The following is an 18,004-nucleotide window of genomic DNA, read 5'->3' on the forward strand; positions in this document are numbered from 1 at the left end:
CCACAAAAAAGCATTGATTAAATGTCTAAATTAATTATATGAATTAAATTTAATGTGTCATATTATTAATATATTATACTAAATATTAATAAATCATATTATCATTACATTCCATGTAGATAACAGGTTATTAAAATCTCTGCCTTGTAGAAAAGAAAGAATTGTAGCCTAATCCTAACCCTATACATTTACAAACTCATGAATATGGAAGAAAGACAAGTGAATTTTAATAATAGGGCCAGGAATAACATCTCTTGCATGTGAAGCACGGGTGATAACAAATTAACTGAGACACAATTTTGTTACCTGATGCTTAACATTCCTTTTGCAAATCTAATTTAAAATGTTGGTCAGAAAAAAATGTCACTTAGTAGTAAAGGAGGTGGAACGCATATAAGTCAGAAGGAATTTGGAAAATTTGTGCAGGAACAACAATATATCATCTGTATCTGTTGTTTTAAACACCATTTAAAACAGACTATTTGAAGCTTCTAGTGTCACTTATTACAAAGACAGGATCACATAAGACGTACCTTCTTATCATGTTTAAAATTCTGGAGCTGGTCCTGGCTGTGAAGAATGTGCCTTCCAGCTGAGTTCATCTCGACTGCCAAGCGCGGGTTACAACAGCACCTAGCGTGGCATGAATACCTTTCCATTGGCATTAAATGCTTTAGCTTAAATGACCACAGAGCTTAGCAAAGAACTGAATACAGGCAGTATCTCCTCCCTTTAAACGTATCTTTTATCCCTTAGCTCTTAGAAAAAAAAATTCTAGGAAAAGAATTTTTAGTAAAATTGAGCTAGTTCTCTTGGCAACCTCCCCGGCCTTCCTACCTACATCATGGAAATGCACAGGAATGTTGCCAAGGGAAAAAAAAAATGAAAGAAAGAAACAGAGGAAACTATGAGCTACAAAAGCTGAAAAGCATTGTCACCCTCTTATAGAAATGACTGTTTAATAATTTCCCCCAGCGGCTTGCAAGGTAAAGGTGTTGGTTATTGATTGGCAGTGGCTTCTAAACAAAACCGGACCGCTTATTCAATCCCATCTTGGAACGCTGAGCAAGTATGCCTGAGGCTCGTGGGAGCAGGGCTGCCGCCTGGACAACGAAGCCATCACTCAAATGACTCAAGAAAGACACATTTCAAAATCAATCCCTGTTGCATGCATGAGACACTTTCAGTCATTGCCCTGATGAGGCAGCCTGAAATATGGCACAGTTCTTTCAGAGATGTCAAGGGTCAGGGCTTCCAGGTGAATGACTTCCTTTAACAGCAACATCAGCTGACATGCACTGAGAGTCTCATTCCCCCAAACCAGGAAGATGCAAAAGACTTACATGTGGGAAACGCAACAGGACAAGGTTTGACCATGCCCGTTTCTTGTGGGTTCCAGGTAAGATAAGTTTTCAAAGAATTTGAAAGAATTTCTCTCACCTAGGATGAAACTCCTTTACCTTCCTGCAAGGTTTCTTCAAATATAAGAAACCTTTCTTCAAATCCTACCCTGACCATATTATTTAAAATTGCACCTCATTTTCCCACTTCTAGTCTCTTAACCCTGCTCTTTTTTCCCCTAGGTGATGCCCTTTTTTTTTTTTTAAATTGAAGTATAGTTGATTTATAATATTATATTAGTTTCAGGTATACATAGTGATTCAAAATTTTTATAGAGTAAACTTCATTTAAAGTTATTATAAAATGTTTGCTATATCCCTTGTGCTGTACAATATATCCTTATAGCTTATTTTATATGTACTAGTTTGTACCTATTAATCACCTTCTCTTATCTTGCCTCTCCCCCCTTCCTTCTCCACTAGTTTGTTTTCTGTATCTGTGAGTCAGTTTCTGTTTGTTGTATTAATTCCTTTGTTTTATTTTTTGGATTCCACATATAAGTGATAACATACAATATTTGTCTTTGTCTGACTTATTTAATTTAGTATAATACCTTCTAGGTCCATCCATGTTGTTGCAAATGGTAGGATTTCACTCTTTTTTATGGCTGAGTAGTATTCCATTGTGTGTGTGTGTGTGTGTGTGTGTGTGTGTGTGTGTGTGTGTGTGTATGTGTGTGTATGTGCGTGTGTGTGTATATATATATATATATATACCATTTCTCCTTTAGTCATCTGTTGATAGACACTCAGGTTGCTTCCAAACCTTGGCTATTATAAATAATGCTGCTATGAACATTGGGGTGCATGTACCTTTTTAAATTAGTTTGTTTTTTTTTTCAGGTAAATACCCAGGACTAGAGTTGCTGGATCATATGGTAGTTCTATTTTTAGTTTTTGAGGAACCTCCATACTGTTTTCCACAGGAGCTGCACCCATTTATATTTCCACCAACAGTGTACAAGTGTTCCCTTTTCTTCACATCCTTGCCAGCATTTGTTATCTGTGGTCTTTTGATGATAGCCCATCTGACAGGTGTGAGGTGATATCTCATTGCAGTTTTAATTTGCATTTCCCTGATGATTAGTGATGTTGAGTATCTTTTCTTGTGTCTGTTGGCCATCTGTATGTCTTCTTTGGAAAAATGTTTATTCAGGTCTTCTGCCCATTTTTTAATCACGTTGTTTGTTTTTCTGATGTTGAGTTGTATGAGCTCTTTATATATTTTGGATATTAACCCCTTTTTGGTCATATCATTTGCAAACGTTTTCTCCCATTCAGTGGGTTGCCTTTTCGTTTTGTCCATGGTTTCCTTTTGCTGTGCAAAAGTTTTTACATTTAATTAGGTCCCATTTGTTTATTTTTCCTTTTGTTTCCTTTGTCTTAGTAGACAGATCAAAAAAATATTGCCACAATTTATGTCAAAGAGTGTTCTATGTTTTCGTCAAGTTTTATGGTGTCTGGTTTTGCTCTTTTTTATTATTTAATTTTTTAGTGTGCAAATCTTAAGTGCACAGGTTGATTAACTTTTATGTATGTACACACCAGTATAACCACCACCCAGTTCGAGATATAGAACTTTTACGGTGCCCTAGAAGGCTTCCTCAGTGGCGCCCTCCCAGCCAGTCCTGTTCTATTTTTTCAAAGCATTTGTCGCCTTTTAAGATACAATTTGCCTGATTGGTTCATTGATGTATCCAAGTCACTAGAACAGTGCCTAGCACATAGCAGGGACTCAATAAACATTCGTTAAATGAATAAATCTCTCAAACAACACCCATCATGTCTCACTGTCCACACCTCCCCCTCCCCATCTACCCCTCCCCCACCCCTCCCCCTCTCCCTCATAGTCTGTAAGAGAAGCAACCTAGCTTGTAATCTTCAGTGTCTACACAGGGATGTTAAATGCAGCCGTGGGGATGGTATTTATCAGAACCGGGCATGGGTGTGGATTGGATGTGTTTGAATATAGTTTCTCTTCTATGCAATGTTTTCTTGGACAGATTGAGCTCTTGCTGGGATGTCTGCGAGGAGGAAGGGATCCCTCCTTTAGTCTGGAGTCATCTCTTGATTCCTAGGTTTACTGGCATTTGCCCTTCTCAGCAGCCCCTCTCCCCTCCACCTCTCTTGTTCCTCCTAATACCGTCACCCAGTCTGGAGAACTTGGCTCATCTTCCACGCTTCCACCTGCCAGTCGGGGGCAGGTTCTGGCCACTCTGCACCCTGGCCATTTCTCCTCCGTGGTGTCCCTGGAAGCTCCTCTTCCTTTTCATTTCCACCGGCAACTCCTTCAGGCCCACCTTATGCTACTGTACCAAGTGGTATCCCAATCTTAGCCTTATCCTTTTCCAAACTCTCCCCTTTACTTTCCCCAAAACACAACCTGATCATGTCCCTGCTGTGGTCATGAACTTTGAATCGTTTGCAGGTGCTGCCAAAAGCAAGCCCCCCAACGCTGTAGCCTGCCTTCAATTGGGACCTGTTTCCAGGCCCCAATTCCCTCACTAGTCTTGTTTACCGATGCACTGCCAGCCATCTGGTCTACCCCATTGTCACTAAACAGGCCCTGTGTTTTCTGGCTTCTGGACATTTGCTCTGTTGTTGGGCTCAGAAAATAAGCGCTGGAAGGAACTATTTGAGATCATCTGGTCCAGACTCATTTTATGGATGAGGAAACTGAGGCTCAGAGAGATTAAACGACTGACCAGCACCACCTGTGTTTAACAATATCGGTTGAATCTTTTATATACTGAAGATCAAATTGGTGGACCACTCTGAATATCCTCCTCATGCAACCCGGATCCCGGAAAGTGTGGATCTTTGAGTTTCACCTCAAGCATGGCCTCTGAAATGAAGTCTTCCTTAAGCCCCCAGTTTGGAGTCTGAACTCTTGGCCTCTCTGATCTGCAGATAACTTGCTATTTGTCTGTGAGTCCTATCTCCCCTAGTACATTTTCAGCAAACTCTTTGATTCATCTTTGACTTTCCTCCATTCTTATCGCAGAGACTTTTCCATAGCAAGTGAGCAGTAAAATTCTGCGGAACAGAGTTTCTGGTGTAAGGGACGGTGCTTCAAAGCGCCCAGACACCAGCTAGCAACCAGGCACGTGAGTCCAAAAGTTCCAATTACACCGCACCATTCGCACGCCGCGCCCTGGCTCCTTTTGACTCCAAACCCGTAAAGGTGAGGGCGTTTGGTTTCAGCCGAAAGCCTGCTTGCTGCAATTACAGGATAAGTTTCTCGAAGTCTTTTGGCGCTGTCTCTTCCCCCGCCCTCCGTGCGGCGAACCGCGACGCGCATTCGGTGACCGGTCCCCGAACGTGACTTGGCATCGAGAGGGTACAGCTCCCCTTACCGAGGGAGCTCAGGTCCCGGGCGAGCCGCGGCCTCGCCAGCTTTCCGGGCTGGCGCGGTCACCGACCTCAAGCGGCGGTCAGACTGGCCGAGGGTGGCGGCGAAGTGACGCGGGGCTGGCGGGGCGGGGTGGCAATCGCGTCCCCAGGGAGGCGGGAGCGTCCGGGGAGCCGAGAGCGGGCCAGGCGAGGCGGGAGACGCGCTCGGGGCACGGCCTGGGTGACCCCCTAACGCCGGGGCGCACGAGGGCACGGGGCTCGACCTGGGTTGCGTCTGCCCGTGCTGGGGCTCGCCGTCCAGCTCTTCTCCGCCCAGGGGAGGAACAGAAGGAGGGCCGACGGCCGGGCCCGCCCCCAGCCCCAGCTGCGGCTGCCAGTAGGAGACTAGAGGCAACACCCGGGAGCGGAGAAACCAGTTTGGCTGGTCTCGCGGAGCGGAGGGAAAAGGGCGGCCGCAGAGGAAGGGGGCGCCTACGCGGGGCGGGGGCAGGCGGGGAGCCACTGGAGAGCTGCGAGAGCCGGAGGAGCCTCCGCCAACTGGACACGCTTCCCGGGGCCCCGGGCCAGCCCCGTGCGCCATGAAGCGCTAGCGCTGCGGCCAGCGCTGGGGCCGGGCTGGCGGGCGGCGGCTGCGGGCAGGTGCGCAAGCGAGCGCGCGGATAGGCGCGCACCCGGCGGATGCCCCAGTCGGGGCCCAGCGAGCGCCAGGTAAGGAGGGGCGCGGCGCCGGGACCCCTGATCTGCCGCACCCCGCGGGCCCCGCAGGTCCCCTGGCCGCCCGGGGGCGGCGGACTCCGGAGAACAGGGATGCAGTGGCAGCAGCTGTCCGCGCCCTCGGGCTCCTGAGCCCGTAAGGGTGGGATTTGGGTGGCGGTGCCGGGAGCCTTCGCTGCCTTGGGGATGGGGAGACGCAGCTGGTGGGGCAGGCAGCACTGTGGAGAAGGCCATGGGCTTTTCACCTGCGGGAGGAGAGGGAACTTGCGGGAGGTGTTTGGGTTCTTCTTTCGTTTGCTACGCTCAGGTCCGGGCTTAAGTTCCGAGGGGCAAGCCTGGCAGGGCCTGTGGGTACTTGAGGAGCGCCGCTGGTTTCCCTGCAATATCTGTCGCCCCTCTGGAAGTCCCTCTTGACAGGGTTCTGCTGGTGGCCCCTTTGGGAGCCGATGCAAACGCGTCCGAAAAAAGACCTTTGGGCCGAATGCACCGGCAGCACCTTAAGGGAGGGATGGAGGGTGAGGTCGCCCCCACCAAGCCTACTGCGGGACCAGGAACCCTCCAGACATCTTCCGAGGGCCTGAGTGCAGGTTGGGAGGTGATGCGGAAGAGGGGTACATTTTTCCCCGGTGATTGTAGGGTCGTATCCGCCAGCTCCCATGGCACTGCCAACAGGCCATCTCCTTCCCTCCCCAGTTTGATGCCTGGCGCTGTCACCTCGCTCTGGGCGTGCGGAGTGGCAGCTTGTTGGGGGAGGGGTGTTGCAGGGAATGGCGAGTGTTTTAACCCCCCCCACTTCCCCACTCCTCCCCAGGTGAGGGAAGAGCTTGTAATTGTCCGCCCAGCTTCTCCGGGGAGTGTAAGCGCCTGGTCCCCGACGGGGGTGGGGAGGGGAGGCTTGGAACACTGATCAGTAACAGCTGTAGGGGAGGACGAGGGTGCTGAGGGGATGCAGAACGGCGGAGGAGGTTCGATACGCGCGGGGAAAGGGAACCCGAGCTCCATTTCTGCTTAGTGACCCCCTCAGCCCCGCCCGAACCCTTCGTCCTGCCCGCGAAGCCCCTGGCGCGCTCGAAGTCCTTGGGTAGCTCCGGACGCCGCCAGTTTCCCCTCCCGGAAACGGCCCGCCCTGTTGGCTTAAGAAAAGTTTCTCTCCCATCTTCCTGGTTGCATTGCCTTCACATCTCTGCCTTCATTCCTCGAGAATGAAATGAGACAACACAGGCGGAGTACTGAAAGACCACCCAGCACGCGGTAGGCTCCAGAGGAAGGTTAACTGCTTTTAAAAACAAAAGCCAAAAATGATGTGTGATAAAATCTCCAGTGATGGTCAACACAAGGGCAGATTAAAAGAGAAAACAGCACAAAATGTGAAGTAGAAGTTCTAATTTTCATGTCTGGGGAGTACTTTTGTATTGGACCTAAAATGCCATTCATTAATTCCAGGCCTGTTGTTGAAGCCCTTATTAAAACCTATTATAAATGCATATACTGTGCAAAAGGTGATGAACGGTCATTAGCTGTCGCTTGTTACTTTCTGGGGGAGAAATCTGCCTGCCTGCAGTTATTCCTCGGAATCCTCTTAATGGTATTCATTAGGTAGTGGAGGCTTCCGTGTTCTAATGTTAGGTGAGAAATCTTAACCTCTGTTCCTTTGCCATTTTATGGTGACCGTACATTCATAATTTTTAGGATTTCTTTGGTCTGTTATTGGGGGCCAAACAAGACTCAGACAGCTTAATACTAGTGAACGGAAATGCCATCTGCGTGAAAGCGGCCTTGGCCACTTTCAGGTTTTCTGTTTTTTATTTTAAGGAAAATGCATATCGGTATGCACTTATTACTTGTTAGTGATAGAAATAGGAGGGGTTTTTCTGTTTACATGTTTTTGTAATTGAGCCTTTAAAATAATGTGGTGAAAACGTGCATGTGTAAGTTGTCTGCAGGTGTAAAGCGAGTTGAGGACTGGCTCTGTTTCACCTGTATTTTTCTGTGGTCTTGGCAGTAACAGCACTGACCACATGCAGCTGTGGAATGTTTCTTGCCCTATCTGTTGCCCTTTCCCTCCTCCTTTTTTCTTTTTCCTTCCTTCTTTCTCTGTTTTCTAAAGCAAGGAGTTGTGGAAAACATATGGATTTAGATCCCCACAGGTTTCAGTTCTTTTACTTTAAATTGTATTTAATGTTTGCAATTTATGCTTATTTATTTACTTTAAAAATTGTATAACCTTAGATGAATTCCTAAATTTTCTGAATTTACTCATTTGCTGGAAAAAATATTTTTCAGCCTCCTTGGGTTGTTGAGGATTGAATGAGAGAACAGGCGAACCTTCCTTACACATAATAGGTGTTCGAATGTTGCTTTCTTATTTTCTTTGTTAAATGGATATTTTAAAAAAAATTAGTATGATGCCCAGATATTTGGTGTATTTTAAATATTTTATTGCCTTACTAAAGTTTGAATTCAATTTTAGTGTTTCCTAAACATTCATGGAATCCAGGTGATCCTTATAACTCACCTGAGAGAGATTTTAATCTACTCGTTACCTTTGCTCTTCAGTTTCAATCATTGTAAAAGAAGCCTGCGCTCTTACGAATGCAGAGGAACTTGCTTTTTAGATACCAGAACAAGTTTTATGGGGTCTGTTCATGTCCCATGTCTGTAAAGAGAGGTGCCTTTACAGTTTCTTAGGCACTTAATTTTAGAATTTGCTTCTATATCTGCTTCTAGATTAGTCTCCTGGGATGTGTTTTTTTTGGTGTCTTTAGATATCTTGTGAGTTTTCAGGTCTGTTTGTTGGCATTGTTCAATTAGATTAATTGCATTCATGCCTGTAGGTGTTGTTTTGTTACTTATTAAGATAAGTAAAAATTCATTTGCTACCAGAAGAGTTTTAATAACACGAAAAGAAGACAGGTTTATTCTGTTAAGCAGTTTACTCCCAGATCCCCATCCCTGGGCCCAGCTATAAATAATATCCAGTCTAAGAGCTTTTGAGGTCCTGTGTCACCGAAGAGCTGGCGTTATGGAAGAAGAGTCTAGAAGGTATACACACACACATGCACATCAGTGTGTGTGTGTGTGTGTGTATAAAACAGTCTTGTTTCTCATTTTTATTAGAAAACAAAGGATTTTTTTATCATCTGATTATTTAGGAACATATTAATACTTTTCCTAATTCTTCTAAGTGTGTTGCATGTTAAAATAAATTGTCACCAAAACCATGCACAATGGGAACTATGTTTGATAACTGGTCCCATGGAGACTGAACCCAGAGGCAGCAGAGAGGGGTTAGTAGCAGGTGCTTTGGAGTCCTGTGACCTGGCTTGGAATCTAGGCCTCACTGCTCCCTAGCTGTATAACCCAGGGCAAGTTATTAGTACTTAACTGATCTAGCTTTAGTTTCCTCATCTGTGAGATGGAATAGTAATAGTACTATCTCAGAGCATTGTGTGCTGAGTTCCAAACGAGAGAATTTATCTAAAAGGGCTTAGCACAGAGCTCAATTAAAAGTAGTCAGTATTATTACTGTTGTGTTGTTGATATCTCTCAGCAAATATTTATGGCTCATGCAGCCATTGCCTTTCTCCTAGATATGCGGGAAACGGGAATCACTCTGTATGTTAGTATTCATTTAGCAAACATAGGTGTCTGTTTGCACCAGGCATTGGTAAGAGAGAGTCCCCTGGAGCAGGGGCGAGGTTCTGAACTTTCAGATCCAGGGCTTGGGTTCTGGAACCCAAGTGTCTGGGGAGTGGCACGAAGGACCAAGGCGCTCAGTGACCTAGGGATGTGCTCACTCAGTCACAGCCACGAGGGGTGGCTGCTCCCACCGGGGCATTCTATCCTCCTGCAGAGTGGAGGGAGGCCCTTGGGACGTACTGAGCACTGCTGGGTCTCCTTTTCCCCCACTTCCCGTCTGTCTTTCATCTTCCTCACCTCTGTACTCTTGTATTAAAAAAAAAAAATTAGGGCTTCCCTAGTGGCGCAGTGGTTGAGAGTCTGCCTGCCGATGCAGGGGACGCGGGTTCGTGCCCTGGTCTGGGAAGATCCCACGTGCCGCGGAGCGGCTGGGCCCGTGAGCCATGGCCGCTGAGCCTGCGCGTGCGGAGACTGTGCTCCGTAACGGGAGAGGCCACAACAGTGAGAGGCCTGCATACCGCAAAAAAAAAAAAAAAAAAAAAAAATTACTCTTCCCTGTTCAAAACTTGGGAGTTTCTGAACCTTGAGTCTTTTTAAAGGATCGGTACTTTCTGCATGGTTTCTGAGTTGTGGCACCTGGTAAGCATCGCTAATGACAGAGACCTTTGCTACAGTCCCATCCATCCACCCATCCATCCATCCATTCATTCATTTAAAACAATGGCTTGAACATCTTCTCCAGGCACTGTGCTGGGGATTACCCACTTGCTTCACGGAAGCCTGCGGGATTCACAGAGGGCCTGAGTCGTGTTTTTTTCTCTTTTCCTCTTTGGTAAGAAAGTAGATCTGGTGGTGTCTTTCTTCCTGATCTGGACTTTGTCCCTCTCTGCCTGGAGAGGTGGTTGTCTTAGACCATGGAGGGTGGCCCTGGACGCTCCCAGTTCTGAAGCTCTGTGTTCATTGTCAGTCTTCAAGTCCAGTGAATTTGCATTTAATAAAGGAGAGCTGGGCCTGGAGGCTATGACAGATCAGTGGTAGGAAGCTGGCTCTCAGTCTTGGGGAAAGGACTCCTGGGGTTGGGGGATGTCAGGTCACCCCGGTTCTGGGGCCATCCTTCTGTGGTGATGACACCTCCCCCTAGCGTGACCGAGAAGCCTGGCACTTGTCACTGAGTACGTGTGTAGCCTGACCTTTGGCTAGCAGCTCTGGTCTTTATTTACAGGGCTGTCATTTATGGCTTTGTCTCTTTGCTGTGTGGCTTTTGTTCACCAGAGTTGAGGTTTGCTTGATGTAGAGCAAGGCAGCATTTGAAACCAGTTTTCTAACCTTTACTCAAATTGAGTTGAGCTGGAATAGCCTCATCGGAACAACTCGGGCACCAAGCATTATCCGCTTACAGTCTCTGATCGCCCGTTCTTGCTGTTTGGGGAAGTTCCCGTGAGTTGGATGCATTACTTATTTTATAAAGTGTGATATGATTTGTGGACAAATCTTTACTGTGTCTTCTTGGGACGCAGTGAACTATTGAGACTGTTCTCTGAGATCAGAGATCTGTGCATCCAGGAGAAACATTTAACACTCTCTATAAGAAAACAGCCATTTGACTTCGGTGGTTGAAATAGTCACTCGTGTGGGGAGGCAGGTCGGGGTTTATATATTTCACACTGGGAAAGAGTGGCCCTACCACCATATTGGAAACACATGTGTGGGCCTCTAAGCCAGGCACGGGCAGATGCTCTGTAAGCTCAGAAGTTTTGTTAAAACAATGAAACTAAGAGTGTAGCCTTCTTCAGCTGCTGAGATGGTGAGAATTAAATGAAAATCTGTGCTCTGTTTTTGGTACCAGAACAACACTGGGAGGTGAGGAGGTTCCTCATGATCTCGTTCTAGTGCAGAAGTTTATTTCATGGGCCTTTTGTTTTAATCATGGTAAAATATTTATAAAATCTGTCATTTTAGCCATTTTTAAGGTGAATTCAGTGGCGTTAAGCGTATTCACAGTATCTTGCAGCTCAGCCACTATCCACGTCCAGAACTTTTTCGTCGTCCCATTCGGAAACTCTGTACCCATTCAACTGTAACTCCCCATTTCTCCCTCCCTGTGGCCGCTCATAGCGTGTGTTTGTCGCCATGGATTTTGCTGTTCTGAGGTACCTCATGTACGTGGAATCATACAATATGTGTCTTTTTGTGATGCTGATTTCACTCGGCATAATGTCCTCAAGGTTCTTCCTTGTCACAGCATGAGTCAGAATTTCCTTCCACTTCCTTTTCAAGGCTGAATAATATTCTACCGTGGGTCTGTATCCCACATTTTGTTGATCCATTCATTGGTTGAGGGGCGTTTGGGTTGTGTCCATCTTTGGCTATTGTGAATAATGCTTTTGCAGGCATGGGCCTATGAGTATCTGTTTCTTCACGGGAGCTGTTGAGATCTGATTCAGTTTTGTGAGATTCATTGTTCATAGAACATGGTTAAGATGGGCAGGGTCATGTAGTATTTACTATCACACTTTCCTCCAAAACATCTTGGAGATAAGAACAGGAGGAACTGCAGGGAGGCTGGTTACCTGGAAGACACGTGAAGGGCAGCCTCATTTCTCATTTTCACCTGCAGCTGCTCTGACGAAGCTGGTGGTCCTTTAGCGTATCATCACGTGCTGGCCTGCAGTGTGGGTGACACTGTGCTGTGTGCTGGGGTGGGCATAAAAGCTCAGGAGACCTGGCCGTACCGTCTGGAGACCCATGCTGACCACAGCTGCCTCCCAGGGAGGATATTCTCTAGTGGAGGCAAAAATCCTTAACTTTCCCCCAGAACTGACTTGAATGAAAGATTAAAAAAAATTGTTTTTGGAGGAGGCAGGGTTAGAATGAGAGAAAAATTGATATTTAATGTCTGAAAAATGCAATACTTAAAAATCAGATTGTTTTCTACCTTAGGGTACAATCCATGGTTTTCAAGATAAGCTTTGAAAAAAGGCAAGAGATCACTAATAGACTGTAGGATGACAGAATCATCAGATGTTGCATCTGTGTACTAATGTGCTTCTTTGTGGAGCAGGATAAAACCAGAACCCTTTCGATCATGATTAGATGTCAGTCTATTAGGCTAAAGACATCTTAATCTGTATTTTCTAGAGAACAGTAGACCCTTTTGTTTGTTTGTTTGCGGTATGCAGCCCTCTCACTGTTGTGGCCTCTCCCGTTGCGGAGCACAGGCTCCGGATGCGCAGGCTCAGTGGCCATGGCTCACGGGCCCAGCCGCTCCGCGGCATGTGGGATCTTCCCGGATCGGGGCACGAACCCGTGTCCCCTGCATTGGCAGGCGGACTCTCAACCACTGCGCCACCAGGGAAACCCGAGAACAGTAGACTCTTTATGTGAGTTTTTGCTCATACGGTGCCCTGAAAATTAGCCAAGATAAGGATATTTAAAAAGCAAGGCTTTTTTTTTTAAGTAAACACACACACACACACACACACACACACACAGACTTCAAACTAACCCCAAATATCACCATTCTTGGGTATCATTCCATCTTCCTATCCTGTGCCAGTCCCAGCCACAAAAAGGGTATTAATCTCTTGGCGGTTTGATACTTTGTCTAGCTCAATTTGAGATTGTTTAGAATGTTTTTTTAAATCACTCTTAGCCTTTCCCCCTTACATAGAGAAGCATGGTGAAAATTCTCAAAGGTCAGTTTGAGAACCTCAGACTCTTGAGTGGTGACATAGTAGCATCCAATGTGTCCTGGATCCTTGAGATCACTCGGACCAACACTCTTTTTTAAAGCTGAAGAAGGTTTGCTCAGACCCTGTACTCTTAGTAACTGCTGGTCTCATTTCCTGAGTTCCAGCGTCTTGAGTGGCTAGAGAAGTAAACTCATGGCTTCTCCCAGGGAATTTCCTGTCTCCTTAGTCAATTCACAGAGTGGACCCTCCTCCTTAGCCTTTAAAGTCCAAAACAAACAGCTAGCTGGCCAACAGATACTTACGAAGCACATCCTGTGCGCCTGGCACTTGGCATCTGTTAGTCAATCAAGGAGCTAAAGAGCCTGCCCTCAACGAGCTCACATTCTAGGGAGGGAAGGGAGACTGTGGATAATAAATAGGTAAATTACATGGTATTTTTGAAGATTGGTGCTGCAGAGGATAAAGAGAGAAAGCTGGACAGGGTAAAGGAATTGGGAGGGTGTGCAAGGGGGCAAGATGCAGTTGGAGAGTGGAGAAGGTGGTATCTGGGTGAAGGCTCAGCAGGGAGAGGGTGAATCACAAAGATCTGGGGGTGGGGAGAGTGTCCCAGGCAGAGGGGACAGATGACTCGGTGCCTGGCTGGTGTGATGCAGGCAGTAGTTGGCTATTCCTCCAACCTGTGAGTGGGGAGGGCGGGGCATGGGGAAGACAGAGCAGAGAGGTGGGGAGCCCCATCGTGCAGGGCTTCCTAGCAGCAGAAGGATTTTGGCTATGACTGTGCAAGATGGATAGAGGGGTGGGGGGGAGTCGGTGCAGGCTGTCGCCCATTGGAGGGTTGTGATCTTTCATTTGACTTTTATTTTAAATAGTCCTTCTGGTTGCTGTGTGGAGACCAGGCCAGGGAGGGCTCTTGGGTTGGGAGACTAGTTAGGAGGCTAAACCAGGTGAGCTATGTTGGAGCCTGGGACCAGCGTGAGACGTCTGAGAGAGAGAAGGTTGTGGATGTTTTTTTAAAGGTAGTGCCAACAGGATTTCCGGACAGATTGGATATGGGGTGTAAGAGAAAGAGGAGGCAAAGATAACTTTCTTTGCAGAGCTTGGGCTGCAAATGGAAATCTGAATTTCAAAACGCTGTAAATTCAGTGTGCTCTGATCACTCATACTAGGTTATAAAGAGACTCTTCAGAGGTACACATTTATATAAGGTGTTGGTTCAGAGAACTTCAACAGAGAACTTTGTTTATCATTAGAGCATGTTCTGCCTTGCTGGAGGGAGAGAGGAGGTGGTAGAAAATGATGATTTCCAGGAAGCAGAGACCTTCGCTTGTATTGGAAGGAAGATGGTCTGTAACCAACGGGGTACGCGGGGCCAGGAGGCCTCCTCCGTAAGAGAAAAACAGGCTGCCCCTGCAGGCCAGCGGCCAAATTGCAGGCAAGGCTGTGATCCCTGCCCCACTCCTCCCAACCTTGCCATGCATTGTCTAATTGGGAAGGCAAGCTTTTTCCAGCCTGCAAACTCAGGCAGGCCACCCCCATCTCCACACACACAGGTTATCTTTTTTCAAACAGTTTTATCGAGATATAATTCATGTACCGTACAGTTCATCCTTTTACAGTGTACAATTCCATGGTTTTTAGTATATTGACGGAGTTGTACCGCCATCACCACAGTCTATTTTAGAAGCTTTTCATCACCCCGAAAAAGAAGACCCGTACCCTTTAGCTGTCACTCATATTCCTTCTCCTCTTAGCTCCTGACAACCTCTACTCTCCTTTCTGACTCTCTGTATTTGCCTACCTGGACATTTTATATAAAAGGAAGCATACAACATATGTTCTTTTGTGATTGACTTATTTCACTTAGCATAATGTTTCCTTGGTGCTTTGCTTAGTGTAATTGTTTATCAGTATTTAAGTTCTTAATTGCTGAGTATACAAGTTACTTTTGCACATGAGGCATTCTTGAAAAGAATACAGGAAATGGAAATGTATGTTAGTTACAAATAGATTGACTAATGTTAGAAAGGGAATTGTTTGTGCCCAGAGAGCTAAATGTGTCTCTGTGAAGGGGTGTGTGTGTGTGTGTGTGTGCGCATGTGTGTGCGCATGTGTGCGCGCACACGCGCATGTGCATTAATTTGTTATCTTTCATAGCTGAATACAAAGTACGTGGAATTTGTGAGTGAATCTGAAGACTAGTGGCTTTCTAGTGACCTAATGATTTTCTTTCATTTAAAACGTCAACATTTGCTTATTAAATGCCCACTACACTCCAGGTCCCGTGCTAGGTCCTGGTGGTTAATTCTAGGACGAACAAAACAGACAGGGGCTGCCCCCTTGTGACACTTACGGGCTTGTTGCGGGAGAGGTGGCAGGAGTCGATATTGAACAAAATATTGAACAAAAGAGATATGAAACAGACTGATATTAGAATTAGAATCTGTAATAAGCACTTAAAGGGAAATAAGACATGACTGAGAATAACGAGGGCTGACTCTAAAATGGCCCCAGAGGAGCCCAAATGGTCGGGGAAGGATGGATGGATAAACACAAAGTGGTCTATCCATACAACGGAATACTATTCAGTCTTAAAACAGAAGGAAATTCTGACACACACCACAACATGAATGAACCTTGAAGACGTTATGCTGCATGACATAAGGCAGACACAAAAGGACAACTACTTGTACGATTCCACTCATATGAGGTACACAGAATAGTCAAATTCATAGAGGCAAAAAGTAGAACAGTGGTTACCAGGGGCGGAGGGCGGGGGAATGGGAATTATTGCTTAATGAGTACAGAGTTTCAGTTTGGAAGGATGAAAGAGTTCCCGAGGTGGATGGTGATGGTGGCTGCACAACCGTGTGAACGTACTTGATATCACTGAACCGTACTCTTAAAAATGGCTAAGATGGTGAATTTTATGTTGTATATATTTTGCCACAATAAAAGATTTAGCCCAGGAAGATGTCTTGGAGGAGAACATTAAGTTGAGACCAGTTGAGGCTTTTCCTGGTCCAGCCCACAGGAGCAGCATGTGCAAAGGCCCTGTGGTGAGAGCTCAGTGCTGTGTTCTGGGAACTGTGAGAAGGCCAGGAGAGCTGGGGAGAAGTGACAGTGGGGCTAAGAAGCATGGCGTGAGGTAGGCAGAGACCAAGCTGATAGGAAGGCATTGATGTATTTGTACGCAGTGGAGTGCCATGATTTGATTTCTGATTTCAGCTGAAAACTCAGGCTGTGATGTGGAGAATGGGTCGGGGGGGAGGGGGCCAAGACCAGAAGCAGGGAGGAGACCAGTTAGGAGGCTGCTGCAGTGGCCGAAAGAGAGAAGTCGTGGGGGCTTGGGCCAGGATGACAGAGCAGAGGTGAGACGCAGAGGGCGGGAGCTGCATTTTAGAAGTGGAGTCTTGGTCTTGGTGATGGATCAGATTCGAGGACCTCACGGAAGGGAAGGAGCAGGTGATTCTCAGGTTTCTAACATAAGGGATGGGAGATAATGATGTCAGAGACAGAGGAGCAGGCTGGACGATTAAGAATTCAGCTTTGGTCGTGTTAACTTCCAGTTCCTGGGACACCCAGGAGGGGCCAGAGGTCGAGCTCTGATAGATTCAGAAATCTTGGCTGGAGACACGTAACCTTGGGAACCAGAAGCACGGAGTTGGGTATGACGATTTCCACAGGGACGTTGGAAACCTTATGAAACCAGTGCTTGCCATCCTCGGGGTCAGCCTTTTAATTTTGGCCTTTTTTTGTGAAATCATACATTCGACTATTTTTTAGCACCAATAAAGCAGTGAAATTTGAGGAGAGAAAGCAGCTGTGCAAATGCTCTAGCCCTGCTTTACAGACAAGGATGGCAGTGGAAGCCTGATACAGTATTGCCTAGTTGGCAGGACCAACACACACAGCTCAAAATGTTTGTAGCAGACGCGGGAAGGGGCCAGTTGTATATTTAATGGGAACTCGCTAAAGTCAGGGAACTTCTCATGGACAGTAGGGTATTTAACATGGCTTGTGTGGCCTCGTCTAAAAACCAAGTCATGGGGCTCCCCTGGTGGCGCAGTGGTTAAGAATCCGCCTGCCAGTGCAGGGGACCTGGGTTCGAGCCCTGGTCTGGGAAGACTCTACATGCCGCGGAGCAACTAAGCCTGTGCGCCGCCACTACTGAAGCCCAGGCGCCTGGAGCCCGTGCTCCGCAAAAAGAGAAGCCACCGTGATGAGAGGCCTGCGCACCGCAACGAAGAGGAGCCCCCGCTCGCCGCAAGTAGAGAAAGCCTGCCCGCAGCAACGAAGACCAAACACAGCCAAAAAAAAAAAAAAGCCACCCCAAATCATGCTTTTTAATATGTGTATAGGGTGTATGACAAAATACACCTAGATCCTTCCCTCCTCTACCTCTGCCTCAGTTGGTCTCCACTTAAATGTGATCCTGAGGTTTTTACTTTATGTCTTTGCTTGTCTTCTGGTCTGTTGCAGGCACCATCTTTAGACTAACTCTGAGCCTGCCATGTTTGCACACGTCCTTAGTGATATTCAAATAGCAGGGTTATTAGTATTTAATAACCCTGGTATTGTGGTAGACTCTTTTAAAGCAGGGGCTATTGTTTAAGGAGGAAAGCACTCAGCGCAAAAGGAAAAAGGATGACAGTGAAATATTTGATCATTAAAATGCTTTCCGTAGAAAAGGAACGTTTTCATTCCTGCGGTTAATAGTGCAGTTGCTGCTGCTAACTTTACCTGATAACAAATGTCATTTCCCTTTTTACCCAGAATTCTACTGGGACAGAGCACGTTCCCGCTGTCTCAGGGTCTCTGCATATGCTGTGTTCTTCACCTGCGACCCTCTTTCCCCTCCCCCCCTCCACCTGCTGACCAGGTGCTACTTCCTCCTGGAAGACTTCCTGCTGCTTCACACTCCCAGGTCAAAGTGAGGGGCCCCTCTTTTGCTCCAGTCCCTCTCCGCACGTTCCTCTCCCAGCTTGGATCACGCCATCTCAGAGACGGTGGCTAGCTTTTATTTCACGTGCCAACTTGGCTTGATGCGTAGTAGTTGCCTAGATACTGGTTTTCAAAGTATGGTCCCAGAAGCAGCAGCAGCATGAACACAGCTGAGGGTCCCACCCAGACTTACTGAATCAGAAACTCAGGAAGTGGGACCCAGCATTCTGTGGCTCAACAGAACTTCCAGATGGTTCTGATGAC

The 18,004-nt window shown here is 46.6% G+C and overlaps 1 protein-coding gene across 2 annotated transcripts in view; it reads left to right on the forward strand.

The window, feature by feature from the left end:
• Positions 1-5,079: 5,079 nt before the first annotated feature.
• ATP8B1 (ATPase phospholipid transporting 8B1) overlaps positions 5,080-18,004 on the forward strand; it is a 113,521-nt gene continuing 100,596 nt past the window's right edge. The window contains exon 1 of one of the 2 annotated variants that reach the window (XM_067698979.1): positions 5,080-5,462. The gene's annotated coding sequence lies outside the window, so the exon portion shown is untranslated. Of the gene's footprint in view, positions 5,463-6,574; positions 6,720-18,004 lie in introns of those variants that run through there. The other variant, XM_067698980.1, reaches the window with a different exon arrangement.

The sequence above is a fragment of the Pseudorca crassidens genome, chromosome 12 (assembly GCF_039906515.1).
Source record: "Pseudorca crassidens isolate mPseCra1 chromosome 12, mPseCra1.hap1, whole genome shotgun sequence".
In the NCBI taxonomy this organism is placed as follows: Eukaryota; Metazoa; Chordata; class Mammalia; order Artiodactyla; family Delphinidae; genus Pseudorca; species Pseudorca crassidens.